The following is a 15,228-nucleotide window of genomic DNA, read 5'->3' on the forward strand; positions in this document are numbered from 1 at the left end:
TGAACACTTTCCATGTTTAGTTAACACAAAACTGTAAGACATCATTAAAATTATACATTAAAGTACTGGTTTGAATGGACATACGATTATGAAGATAAACTAAATACTGAAGTGAATTAATCAGTTGTATATTGTGCTGAAAGTGAATCAGCTACAAAAAAAAAACAAAAAACAACGGTTTGTTAACAAAACACTTTTATTTCTGAACGGGGATTCTTTATTAGCAAAACAATTCAACTTGTAGTGTATTTTTTCACTTTCCAGTTAGGCGTAAAAATCCAATTGTTGTGTGGGCAGCTGAAGAGGAGGTACTGCTGGCCCACCACCAGAGGGCGCCCTGCCTGAAGTGCAGGCTTCAGGCACGAGAGGGCGCATAAGCCCCACGGGAGCAACTGGGAGTGACAGCTGTCACTCATCATCAACGCCAGCTGTCACTCATCAACCACCACCATAAAAGCCGGGCAGCATCTCCACCTCACTGCCGAGATACCGTCTACCAAATATGTATGTATGTATGTATGTATGTATGTATGTATGTATGTATGTATGTATGTATGTATGTATGTATGTATGTATGTATGTGATGTTCTTCTCACAGCTCCTGTCTGATTACTTGCCTCTACTGGTGGTTGGCTCTCACTGTGGAATCCGCTAGCTTAGCGCAGCTACTAGCTCTTAGCCGGTTTAGCATGGCGGCTTCTCCTGTCTCTCCCGCACTTTTCTGTTCTGGGTGTGAAATGTTTAGTTATTCCTCGGCCTCCTTTAGCAGTAGTAATCTTTGAGCTACACGGACAGTCATACCTCCTGATGGTGGATTACATGTCAAAATACCCAGAGGTGCTCCACTTACCTGACCAAACAGCCTATGCAGTCATATGCAAGATGACACAAGGTGTCACACCGCTCCTGTCACTGCCTCTACTGGTGGTTGGCTCTCACTGCGGTATTGTATCACTTCCTGTTCCGGAGCACAGCTGTGTTTTGCTGTATCTGTTAGCTGTTTAATCTGCACAGTTTGATCTAGATAACGATTTGTTTCCCAGTGTAATCTTCACGTGCCTTAACTAAAGCACTCCCTCTGCTGAATCACCTCTAAATTATTTACACATTATTCACTTTATGTGTTTTTAGGAATCCGCTAGCTTAGCGCAGCTACTAGCTCTTAGCCAATTTAGCATGGCAGCTTCTCCTGTCTCTCCTGCACTTTTCTGCTCTGGGTGTGAAATGTTTAGTTATTCCTTGGCCTCCTTTAGCAGTAATGGTACTTGTAATAAGTGTAGCTTATTCATAGCTTTGGAGGCCAGGCTGGGCGAATTGGAGACTCGGCTCCGCACCGTGGAAAATTCTACAGCTAGCCAGGCCCCTGTAGTCGGTGCGGACCAAGGTAGCTTAGCCGCCGTTAGTTTCCCTCTGGCAGATCCCGAGCAGCCGGGAAAGCAGGCCGACTGGGTGACTGTGAGGAAGAAGTGCAGCCATAAACAGAAGCCCCATGTACACCGCCAACCCGTTGACATTTCTAACCATTTTTCCCCACTCGACGACACACCCGCCGAGGATCAAACTCTGGTTATTGGCGACTCTGTTTTGAGAAACGTGAAGTTAGCGACACCAGCAACCATAGTCAATTGTCTTCTGGGAGCCAGAGCAGGCGACATTGAAGGAAATTTGAAACTGCTGGCTAAGGCTAAGCGTAAATTTGGTAAGATTGTAATTCACGTCGGCAATAATGACACCCGGTTACGCCAATCGGAGGTCACTAAAATTAACATTGAATCGGTGTGTAACTTTGCAAAAACAATGTCGGACTCTGTAGTTTTCTCTGGGCCCCTCCCCATTCGGACCGGGAGTGACATGTTTAGCCGCATGTTCTCCTTGAATTGCTGGCTGTCTGAGTGGTGTCCAAAAAATGAGGTGGGCTTCATAGATAATTGGCAAAGCTTCTGGGGAAAACCTGGTCTTGTTAGGAGAGACGGCATCCATCCCACTTTGGATGGAGCAGCTCTCATTTCTAGAAATCTGGCCAGTTTTCTTAAATCCTCCAAACCGTGACTATCCAGGGTTGGGACCAGGAAGCAGAGTTGTAGTCTTACACACCTCTCTGCAGCTTCTCTCCCCCTGCCATCCCCTCATTACCCCATCCCCGTAGAGACGGTGCCTGCTCCCAGACCACCAATAACCAGCAAAAATTTATTTAAGCATAAAAATTCAAAAAGAAAAAATAATATAGCACCTTCAACTGCACCACAGACTGTTAGTAAATGATATAATAATTGATCAACATATTGATTTATTCTGCCTTACAGAAACCTGGTTACAGCAGGATGAATATGTTAGTTTAAATGAGTCAACACCCCCAAGTCACACTAACTGCCAGAATGCTCGTAGCACGGGCCGAGGCGGAGGATTAGCAGCAATCTTCCATTCCAGCTTATTAATTAATCAAAAACCCAGACAGAGCTTTAATTCATTTGAAAGCTTGACTCTTAGTCTTGTCCATCCAAATTGGAAGTCTCAAAAACCACTTTTATTTGTTATTATCTATCGTCCACCTGGTCGATACTGTGAGTTTCTCTGTGAATTTTCAGACCTTTTGTCTGACTTAGTGCTTAGCTCAGATAAGATAATTATAGTGGGCGATTTTAACATCCACACAGATGCTGAGAATGACAGCCTCAACACTGCATTTAATCTATTATTAGACTCAATTGGCTTTGCTCAAAATGTAAATGAGTCCACCCACCACTTTAATCATATCTTAGATCTTGTTCTGACTTATGGTATGGAAATTGAAGACTTAACAGTATTCCCTGAAAACTCCCTTCTGTCTGATCATTTCTTAATAACATTTACTCTGATGGACTACCCAGCAGTGGGGAATAAGTTTCATTACACTAGAAGTCTTTCAGAAAGCGCTGTGACTAGGTTTAAGGATATGATTCCTTCTTTATGTTCTCTAATGCCATATACCAACACAGTGCAGAGTAGCTACCTAAACTCTGTAAGTGAGATAGAGTATCTTGTCAATAGTTTTACATCCTCATTGAAGACAACTTTGGATGCTGTAGCTCCTCTGAAAAAGAGAGCTTTAAATCAGAAGTGCCTGACTCCGTGGTATAACTCACAAACTCGCAGCTTAAAGCAGATAACCCGTAAGTTGGAGAGGAAATGGCGTCTCACTAATTTAGAAGATCTTCACTTAGCCTGGAAAAAGAGTCTGTTGCTCTATAAAAAAGCCCTCCATAAAGCTAGGACATCTTACTACTCATCACTAATTGAAGAACATAAGAACAACCCCAGGTTTCTTTTCAGCACTGTAGCCAGGCTGACAAAGAGTCAGAGCTCTATTGAGCCGAGTATTCCTTTAACTTTAACTAGTAATGACTTCATGACTTTCTTTGCTAATAAAATTTTAACTATTAGAGAAAAAATTACTCATAACCATCCCAAAGACGTATCATTATCTTTGGCTGCTTTCAGTGGTGCCGGTATTTGGTTAGACTCTTTCTCTCCGATTGCTCTGTCTGAGTTAGTTATTATAACCAGCGCAGTGCCTTTAATACCTATGGCATGCACCATGCTTCTAAGATTTGTGGGGCCAAGTACAATAACTTCAGTTTTATCTGAGTTTAAAAGCAGGAAATTAGAGGTCATCCATGTCTTTATGTCTGTAAGACAATCCTGCAGTTTAGCTAATTGGTGTGTGTCCTCTGGCTTCATGGATAGATAAAGCTGGGTATCATCTGCGTAACAATGAAAATTTAAGCAATGCCGTCTAATAATACTGCCTAACGGAAGCATGTATAAAGTGAATAAAATTGGTCCTAGCACAGAACCTTGTGGAACTCCATAATTAACCTTAGTCTGTGAAGAAGATTCCCCATTTACATGAACAAATTGTAATCTATTAGATAAATATGATTCAAACCACCGCAACGCAGTGCCTTTAATACCTATGGCATGCTCTAATCTCTGTAATAAAATTTTATGGTCAACAGTATCAAAAGCAGCACTGAGGTCTAACAGAACAAGCACAGAGATGAGTCCACTGTCTGAGGCCATAAGAAGATCATTTGTAACCTTCACTAATGCTGTTTCTGTACTATGATGAATTCTAAAACCTGACTGAAACTCTTCAAATAGACCATTCCTCTGCAGATGATCAGTTAGCTGTTTTACAACTACCCTTTCAAGAATTTTTGAGAGAAAAGGAAGGTTGGAGATTGGCCTATAATTAGCTAAGATAGCTGGGTCAGGTGATGAGTTTTTAAGTAATGGTGTAACTACTGCCACCTTAAAAGCCTGTGGTACATAGCCAACTAACAAAGATAGATTGATCATATTTAAGATCGAAGCATTAATTAATGGTAGGGCTTCCTTGAGCAGCCTGGTAGGAATGGGGTCTAATAGACATGTTGATGGTTTGGAGGAAGTAACTAATGAAAATAACTCAGACAGAACAAGTTTGAAAAAGATTATAGTTAGGGCTGGATCAGGTGACCCTGAACCATCCCTTAGTTATGCTGCTATAGACTTAGACTGCTGGGGGGTTTCCAATGATGCACCCAGTGTTGTTTTTATTCAGCTCTTATTGCTCTGTATGCACCACTCTGCTTTTAATCATTAGTGATTGACCTCTGCTCTCTTCCAGTCTTTTTCCTGATTCTCTCCCCTCAGCCCCAACCAGTCCCAGCAGAAGACTGCCCCTCCCTGAGCCTGGTTCTGCTGGAGGTTTCTTCCTGTTAAAAGGGAGTTTTCCTTCCCACTGTTGCCAAGTGCTTGCTCATAGGGGGTCGTTTTGACCGTTGGGGTTTTTCTGTAATTATTGTATGGCTTTTGCCTTACAATATAAAGCGCCTTGGGGCGACTGTTTGTTTTGATTTGGCGCTATATAAATAAAATTGATTTGATTTGATACTATTATTCTGAACACTACTGTATAGGTTTTCTAAAGACTGGATTTGAAGCACATATGGTCCAGCTTTCGATGTCCCCTTCTTGGCAGTGCTTAACTCTGCCCAAGTCCAGTCAACCCATAAATGAGAAAAGAGGTGGAACATGGGCAAGACCAGAGTGTCCAGGGTGGGAAAAATGAAGCCCGTACACACCCCTATCTCAGAGTTACCAAAACGGCTGAAGCTTGAAGGATAACCTTGGTTTGGAGGTTTTATTAACACATACATATTAGAAAAGAAACCAACAGTTTTATTTTTTTTAAAAACTATATGAATTTGAATCACGTGTGATTACATCAGTCAAGGTTGAACCCTCGTAGCCGGCGCAGCGCGCCCGCCACAGGACAAACACCTCCGTGTTGATAACATTTGTAAAATCCAGGCGGCTTTTGGTGGCTTTCAGTTGAGTGAGTATCTGAGAAATTGTTTAACAGCAGGGCATGTTCCAACTTGTCCTTAAGGCTTCCAACGGAGGTGTTTTTCCTGTGGTGGGCGTGCCACATTGGCTGCGAGCCAATGTGCCAATCTGTCCGCACGTCTTTCATTAAGAAAATCTTCTTTAACAGTGGAATGTCCGGACAAACTGCTGATTCCGACCTCTTCTGAAAGTTCTCTCTTCTCTCACGATGTCCTGGGTCAACAGAGGCTTAAATTTGGAGGTTTTCAGCTTGAAACAGGATGATGACGTCGCCCCGGAGCGCTGCGCGATGTCCCGCTCCATGGGACGTCCTTACAGCGATAGAAACAATCCAAAATCTCTCATCAGCCGATAAAATTTTCACCGAAAACCAGCTGAATTTCTCAAATGGTGTCCACTCGGATGTGCCTTACAGTTTTTGAAAAAATTTTGATCAAGCACAGCACCAGTCTCTCAGCAACTTCTCAGACAAAGGAATTCCGACGAGGGGGCTGGACCACTCCTTCCACAAGGCGTGCTCACAGGCGAATGACGTCACTGACAGGCGTGAAAAACTCTTGCATGCCCACAAGGGTTCAAGCTTGGCTGATGTAATCACACGTGATTCAAATCCATATGGTTTTTAAAAAAAATAATGTCGGATACTTTTCTCACAGACCTCGTATATTTTTGCTTACCGTTTACTTGGCAAGGATTTCATGACTGGTGGTTTGGGTGTAGGTATTAAAAATTATAACAAGCGTATTGCCTCAGCAACCATGGAGTCACCAAGCTACTGATACCTGCTTATAGTGCTAACAATGCTCACATACAAATGATATAACAAAAAATTTGCTTGATGGAAATACTGGAACACAGAATTCTTACATGGTGTGTTAGTATAATTAACCTTTTATAAGTAAGACATATTATCTCAGATAATTGTTATAAAATTCTCAGAAAGGACAGACATGAGCAGTCCACAACAGCTAGTATCCACTGCTAGCAGGGCTCTGCACTGGGGTCAGGGAAACACACGACTCATCAATGAAACTTTATTTAAAAGTTTAGTTTAAACCCAGTGCTCAAAACTGCACTCGACATGATTGCACCACCTGTGTTGGCGACTGTTGTGGAAATGATTAATCTCTCATTAACTTCTGGATCTGTTCCTAAATGTTTCAAATCTGCAGTGATTAAACCATTACTCAAGAAACCTAATCTCTAGACTGTAGTGTATTGAAAAACTATCGGCCGATATCAAATCTTTTATTTTGCTCTAAAATTCTGGAAAAGGACGGCAGCTCATAGACCACCTTACTGAGAATAATCTTTTTGAGCCACTGCAGTCTGCTTTTAGAAAATATTCCAGAGACAGCTCTCACCAAAGTGGTGAATGATCTGCTTGCAATGGATTCAGACACCACTACAGTTCTGGTGCTGTTTGATCTTAGTGTTGTGTTTGATACAGTGGCTCATCATATTCTACTCTAATGGCTGGAGAGTCATTTTAGGATAACTGGCATTACCCTTGCATGGTTGACGTTATACCTGGCCAGTTGTTCTCACTGTGTTTTGTACAGTAACACTACCTCTAACCTTAGTGACATGAAATTTGGGGTTCCACAGGGGTTCGTCTTAGGCCCCCTGCTTTTCTCCGTTTATATAGCACCCCCTGGGCACATATTGGAGGGTTTTGGGATTACCTTTCACTGTTAGGCTGATGATACTCAGTTATACATGCCAATAACTGCTGGTAATCTCATCCACAATAAATCCTCAGAAGATTGCCTTGCATCAGTGAGAAGCCGGATGTCTTGTAACTTCCTATTTTTAAACTCTGATAAGACTGAAATGATGGTCTTGGTCCAGTGAGACATCGGCATCAATTTGACCACCTACCGCTTAGCCTAGACTCATGTGTCATACATCACACTGACAAAGTGAGGAACCTTGGGGTAATTTTTGATCCTACATTGTTCTTTGACCTCCACATTAGAAATATTACTAGGACTGCTTTCTTCCACCTGCGAAATATAGCAAAGATTTGTCCCATCCTGTCTATGGCTGATGCTGAGACCCTGATTCAGCTGTTTATCTCTTCTAGATTGGACAACTGCAGTGTTCTATTTTCTGGTTTACCGTAGTCCAGCATTAGGGGTCTCCAATTGGTTTGAAATGCTGCTGCCAGACTTTTGACATGAAACAGAAAGTTTGACCAAATTACACACATTTTGGCTTCTCCTCACTGGCTTCCTGTCCCTGTGAGATCAGATTTTAAGGTTCTGCTACTGGCCTATAAAACTGTTCATGGATTTGCACCTCCCTACTTAGCTGACGTAACTAAACTCTACGTACTGGTCTCGGGCTTTGCGTTCTCAGGGTGCAGGACTACTTTGTGTCCTTAGGGTGAATAAAGTCTGTCTTCTTCATTTCAGAGGATATTTTCTTTAAAACATCCGTTGTCATGCTGCGAGTTATGTTGCCAGCTGTTATTTCATCAACGGGTGTATTTACCAGCATGGTGTAATGGAAATTGCTGACACCTTTGGTTATAGCTTTTGCCATTTTTCCTCTTCGCATGTACTTTAAATGGTTGAAATCTCCTTAGATTTTTTTCTGTGTGTAACAGCACCAACATGAATCACTTGAAAATGTATTTTTGTATCTGTTGATTTTGGCTCATTTCTCTTTGAGAAAAAGTAGACAGGTCCTATTCTTGCTTGATGTATGACTTCAGTTGTTCAATGGATGCCTGCAACATGTTTCAAAAAAGTTGGGACAGTGGTATGTTTCCCACTGTGTTACATCACCTTTCCTTCTAACAACACTCAATAAGCGTTTGGGAACTGAGGACACTAATTGTTGAAGCTTTGTAGGTGGAATTCTTTCCCATTCTTGCTTGATGTACGACTTCAGTTGTTCAACAGTCCGGGGTCTCCGTTGTCATATTTTGTGCTTCATAATGCGCCACACATTTTCAATGGGTGACAGGTCTGGACTGCAGGCAGGCCAGTCTAGTACCTGCACTCTTTTACTACGAAGCCACGCTGTTGTAACACGTGCAGAATGTGGCTTGGCATTGTCTTGCTGAAATAAGCAGGGACGTCCCTGAAAAAGACGTTGCTTGGATGGCAGCATGTGTTGCTCCAAAACCTGGATGTACCTTTCAGCATTGATGGTGCCATCACAGATGTGTGAGTTGTCCATGCCATGGGCACTAACACACCCCCATACCATCACAGATACTGGTATTTGAACTTTGCGCTGGTAACAGTCTGGATGGTCTTTTTCCTCTTTTGTCCAGAGGACATGACGTCCATGATTTCTAAAAACAATTTGAAATGGAGACTCATCAGACCACAGCACACTTTCCCACTTTGCATCTGTGCATTTCAAATGAGCTCGGGCCCAGAGAAGGTGGCGGCGTTTCTGGATGTTGATGTATGCCTTTCACTTTGCATGGTAGAGTTTTAACTTCTACGTGTAGATGTAGCGATGAACTGTGTTAACTGACAATGGTTTTCTGAAGTGTTCCTGAGCCCACGCAGTAAGATCCTTTACACAATGATGCTGGTTTTTAATGTAGTGCCGCCTGAGGGATCGAAGGTCATGGACATTCAATGTTGATTTTCGGCCTTGTTGCTTACATGTACAAAGTTCTCCAGATTCTCTGAATCTTCTGATTATATTATGGACTGTTGATGATGAATATTTTTAATTAATTTGTAATGTAAATATTAGCATTTTAGCTCAATAGCTTCCATGTCATGTGATCAATTGACTCAAAATCAGTGTGGGATCATAGTGCTCCACTAGCTGCATGAGATACACCTCTTCTTATTGCATTTTAAATGTTCATATTTTAAATTAATTTTTATATGTAAATATTAGCATTTTAGCTTAATAGCTTCCAGGTCACGTTTTTCATTTTCATGTGTTTTCTTGGTTTGCATCGTTTCTCTATTTGCAGCGCGTTTGACGATGCATTTGTTTTTGTTTGTTGCAGCACATTTGGATGTCTGTTGTAGTGCGTTTGGCCCTTGTCGGCAACCGTAATGATGTAGCTCAGAGGGACATTACTGTTTCGGGATGTGCAAATATTACACAGAGCCGCAAGAGCAGACAAGGGCAAGTGCCGTGAGGCTTCTTCACACCGACGTTGAAGCTTCTGCACTTGTTCGCCAAATGCACGTAGTAACACAGCGGCCACTGCGTGGTAATCCAGAATGGGTGGCGGGACACAAAATGACGTGACCAATACGTCACATGAAAGCCCTCTATAATAAAATAAACATTTATTTTAAAATAAATTATAAAATCTAATATTTACCCCCTTCTGCAGGACCAATACATAACGATCAGAGTTTTTCAGTCACTCAGAGCTATGTGCAATACTGTCAAACAGTTTGTGCAAATGTCTTTCAGTCATTTTGCATAAACATGTTGTACTCATTGTTGTCATTGCAAAAAAACACTGTTTACTGTTTCAGCACTCTGGCAAAATAATTTCCTTCAGGATTAATAAAATTCTTTCTTATTCTCATTCTGAAATTCAGGCCATCTAAGTAGTAGATCAGCTGTCAAAAGCAGCTCTGAAATCAGAAATATAGATCAACATTCCTCTTACAACCCCTGGCAAAAATGATGGAATCACGGGCCTCGGAGGATGTTCATTCAGTTGTTTAATTTTGTAGAAAAAAAGCAGATCACAGACATGACACAAAACTAAAGTCATTTCAAATGGCAACTTTCTGGCTTTAAGAAACACAATAAGAAATCAAGAAAAAAATTGTGGCAGTCAGTAACGGTTACTTTTTAGACCAAGCAGAGGGAAAAAAATATGGAATCACTCAATTCTGAGGAAAAAATGATGGAATCATGAAAAACAAAAGAACGCTCCAACACATCACTAGTATTTTGTTTCACCACCTCTGGCTTTTATAACAGCTTGCAGTCTCTGAGGCATGGACTTAATGAGTGACAAACAGTACTCTTCATCAATCTGGCTCCAACTTTCTCTGATTGCTGTTGCCAGATCAGCTTTGCAGGTTGGAGCCTTGTCATGGACCAATTTCTTCAACTTCCACCAAAGATTTTCAATTGGATTAAGATCCGGACTATTTGCAGGCCATGACATTGACACTATGTGTCTTTCTGCAAAGAATGTTTTCACAGTTTTTGCTCTATGGCAAGATGCATTATCATCTTGAAAAATGATTTCATCATCCCCAAACATCCTTTCAATTGATGGGATAAGAAAAGTGTCCAAAATATCAACGTAAACGTGTGCATTTATTGATGATGTAATGACAGCCATCTCCCCAGTGCCTTTACTGTGGAAATTTACATGTTCTCTTCAGGCAGTCATCTTTATAAATCTCATTGGAACGGCACCAAACAAAAGTTCCAGCATCATCACCTTGCCCAATGCAGATTCGAGATTCATCACTGAATATGACTTTCATCCAGTTATCCACAGCCCACGATTGCTTTTTCTTAGCCCATTGTAACCTTGTTTTTTTTCTGTTTAGGTGTTAATGATGGCTTCTGTTTAGCTTTTCTGTATGTAAATCCCATTTCCTTTAGGCGGTGTCTTACAGTTCGGTCACAGACGTTGACTCCAGTTTCCTCCCATTCGTTCATTTGTTTTGTTGCGCATTTTCGATTTTTGAGACATATTGCTTTAAGTTTTCTGTCTTGATGCTTTGATGTCTTCCTTGGTCTACCAGTATGTTTGCCTTTAACAACCTTCCCATGTTTGTATTTGGTCCAGAGTTTAGACACAGCTGACTGTGAACAACCAACATCTTTTGCAACACTGCGTGATGATTTACCCTCTTTTAAGAGTTTGATAATCATCTCCTTTGTTTCAATTGACATCTCTCGTGTTGGAGACATGATTCATGTCAGTCTACTTGGTGCAACAGCTCTCCAAGGTGTGATCACTCCTTTTTAGATGCAGACTAACGAGCAGATCTGATATGATGCAGGTGTTAGTTTTGGGGATGAAAATTTACAGGGTGATTCCATAATTTATTCCTCAGAATTGAGTGATTCCATATTTTTTTTCCCTCTGCTTGGTCTAAAAAAGTAACCGTTACTGACTGCCACAATTATTTTTCCTGATTTCTTATAGTGTTTCTTAAAGCCAGGAAGTTGCCATTTGAAATGACTTTAGTTTTGTGTCATGTCTGTGATCTGCTTTTTTTTCTACAAAATTAAACAACTGAATGAACATCCTCCGAGGCCGGTGATTCCATAATTATTGCCAGGGGTTGTACATCGACTAAAACGTTTTTTTCCTCCCAAAATGAAACGTGCCGCATGTTCTCCTTGAATTGCTGGCTGTCTGAGTGGTGTCCAAAAAATGAGGTGGGCTTCATAGATAATTGGCAAAGCTTCTGGGGAAAACCTGGTCTTGTCAGGAGAGACGGCATCCATCCCACTTTGGATGGAGCAGCTCTCATTTCTAGAAATCTGGCCAATTTTCTTAAATCCTCCAAACCATGACTATCCAGGGTTGGGACCAGGAAGCAGAGTTGTAGTCTTACACACCTCTCTGCAGCTTCTCTCTCCCTGCCATCCCCTCATTACCCCATCCCCGTAGAGACGGTGCCTGCTCCCAGACTACCAATAACCAGCAAAAATCTATTTAAGCATAAAAATTCAAAAAGAAAAAATAATATAGCACCTTCAACTGCACCACAGACTAAAACAGTTAAATGTGGTCTATTAAACATTAGGTCTCTCTCTTCTAAGTCCCTGTTGGTAAATTATATAATAATTGATCAACATATTGATTTATTCTGCCTTACAGAAATCTGGTTACAGCAGGATGAATATGTTAGTTTAAATGAGTCAACACCCCCGAGTCACACTAACTGTCAGAATGCTCATAGCACGGGCCGGGGCGGAGGATTAGCAGCAATCTTCCATTCCAGCTTATTAATTAATCAAAAACCCAGACAGAGCTTTAATTCATTTGAAAGCTTGACTCTTAGTCTTGTCCATCCAAATTGGAAGTCCCAAAAACCAGTTTTATTTGTTATTATCTATCGTCCACCTGGTCGTTACTGTGAGTTTCTCAGTGAATTTTCAGACCTTTTGTCTGACTTAGTGCTTAGCTCAGATAAGATAATTATAGTGGGCGATTTTAACATCCACACAGATGCTGAGAATGACAGCCTCAACACTGCATTTAATCTATTATTAGACTCTATTGGCTTTGCTCAAAAAGTAAATGAGTCCACCCACCACTTTAATCATATCTTAGATCTTGTTCTGACTTATGGTATGGAAATTGAAGACTTAACAGTATTCCCTGAAAACTCCCTTCTGTCTGATCATTTCTTAATAACATTTACATTTACTCTGATGGACTACCCAGCAGTGGGGAATAAGTTTCATTACACTAGAAGTCTTTCAGAAAGCGCTGTAACTAGGTTTAAGGATATGATTCCTTCTTTATGTTCTCTAATGCCATATACCAGCACAGTGCAGAGTAGCTACCTAAACTCTGTAAGTGAGATAGAGTATCTCGTCAATAGTTTTACATCCTCATTGAAGACAACTTTGGATGCTGTAGCTCCTCTAAAAAAGAGAGCTTTAAATCAGAAGTGCCTGACTCCGTGGTATAACTCACAAACTCGCAGCTTAAAGCAGATAACCCGTAAGTTGGAGAGGAAATGGCGTCTCACTAATTTAGAAGATCTTCACTTAGCCTGGAAAAAGAGTCTGTTGCTCTATAAAAAAGCCCTCCGTAAAGCTAGGACATCTTTCTACTCATCACTAATTGAAGAAAATAAGAACAACCCCAGGTTTCTTTTCAGCACTGTAGCCAGGCTGACAAAGAGTCAGAGCTCTATTGAGCTGAGTATTCCATTAACTTTAACTAGTAATGACTTCATGACTTTCTTTGCTAACAAAATTTTAACTATTAGAGAAAAAATTACTCATAACCATCCCAAAGACGTATCGTTATCTTTGGCTGCTTTCAGTGATGCCGGTATTTGGTTAGACTCTTTCTCTCCGATTGTTCTGTCTGAGTTATTTTCATTAGTTACTTCATCCAAACCATCAACATGTTTATTAGATCCCATTCCTACCAGGCTGCTCAAGGAAGCCCTACCATTATTTAATGCTTCGATCTTAAATATGATCAATCTATCTTTGTTAGTTGGCTATGTACCACGGGCTTTTAAGGTGGCAGTAATTAAACCATTACTTAAAAAGCCATCACTTGACCCAGCTATCTTAGCTAATTATAGGCCAATCTCCAACCTTCCTTTTCTCTCAAAAATTCTTGAAAGGGTAGTTGTAAAACAGCTAACTGATCATCTGCAGAGGAATGGTCTATTTGAAGAGTTTCAGTCAGGTTTTAGAATTCATCATAGTACAGAAACAGCATTAGTGAAGGTTACAAATGATCTTCTTATGGCCTCGGACAGTGGACTCATCTCTGTGCTTGTTCTGTTAGACCTCAGTGCTGCTTTTGATACTGTTGACCATAAAATTTTATTACAGAGATTAGAGCATGCCATAGGTATTAAAGGCACTGCGCTGCGGTGGTTTGAATCATATTTGTCTAATAGATTACAATTTGTTCATGTAAATGGGGAATCTTCTTCACAGACTAAGGTTAATTATGGAGTTCCACAAGGTTCTGTGCTAGGACCAATTTTATTCACTTTATACATGCTTCCCTTAGGCAGTATTATTAGACGGTATTGCTTAAATTTTCATTGTTACGCAGATGATACCCAGCTTTATCTATCCATGAAGCCAGAGGACACACACCAATTAGCTAAACTGCAGGATTGTCTTACAGACATAAAGACATGGATGACCTCTAATTTCCTGCTTTTAAACTCAGATAAAACTGAAGTTATTGTACTTGGCCCCACAAATCTTAGAAACATGGTGTCTAACCAGATCCTTACTGTGGATGGCATTACCCTGACCTCTAGTAATACTGTGAGAAATCTTGGAGTCATTTTTGATCAGGATATGTCATTCAAAGCGCATATTAAACAAATATGTAGGACTGCTTTTTTGCATTTACGCAATATCTCTAAAATCAGAAAGGTCTTGTCTCAGAGTGATGCTGAAAAACTAATTCATGCATTTATTTCCTCTAGGCTGGACTATTGTAATTCATTATTATCAGGTTGTCCTAAAAGTTCCCTAAAAAGCCTTCAGTTAATTCAAAATGCTGCAGCTAGAGTACTGACGGGGACTAGAAGGAGAGAGCATATCTCACCCATATTGGCCTCTCTTCATTGGCTTCCTGTTAATTCTAGAATAGAATTTAAAATTCTTCTTCTTACTTATAAGGTTTTGAATAATCAGGTCCCATCTTATCTTAGGGACCTCGTAGTACCATATCACCCCAATAGAGCGCTTCGCTCTCAGACTGCAGGCTTACTTGTAGTTCCTAGGGTTTGTAAGAGTAGAATGGGAGGCAGAGCCTTCAGCTTTCAGGCTCCTCTCCTGTGGAACCAGCTCCCAATTCAGATCAGGGAGACAGACACCCTCTCTACTTTTAAGATTAGGCTTAAAACTTTCCTTTTTGCTAAAGCTTATAGTTAGGGCTGGATCAGGTGACCCTGAACCATCCCTTAGTTATGCTGCTATAGACGTAGACTGCTGGGGGGTTCCCATGATGCACTGTTTCTTTCTCTTTTTGCTCTGTATGCACCACTCTGCATTTAATCATTAGTGATCGATCTCTGCTCCCCTCCACAGCATGTCTTTTTCCTGGTTCTCTCCCTCAGCCCCAACCAGTCCCAGCAGATGACTGCCCCTCCCTGAGCCTGGTTCTGCTGGAGGTTTCTTCCTGTTAAAAGGGAGTTTTTCCTTCCCACTGTAGCCAAGTGC

This window comes from Thalassophryne amazonica, chromosome 11, assembly GCF_902500255.1.
Source record: "Thalassophryne amazonica chromosome 11, fThaAma1.1, whole genome shotgun sequence".
NCBI lineage: Eukaryota > Metazoa > Chordata > Actinopteri > Batrachoidiformes > Batrachoididae > Thalassophryne > Thalassophryne amazonica.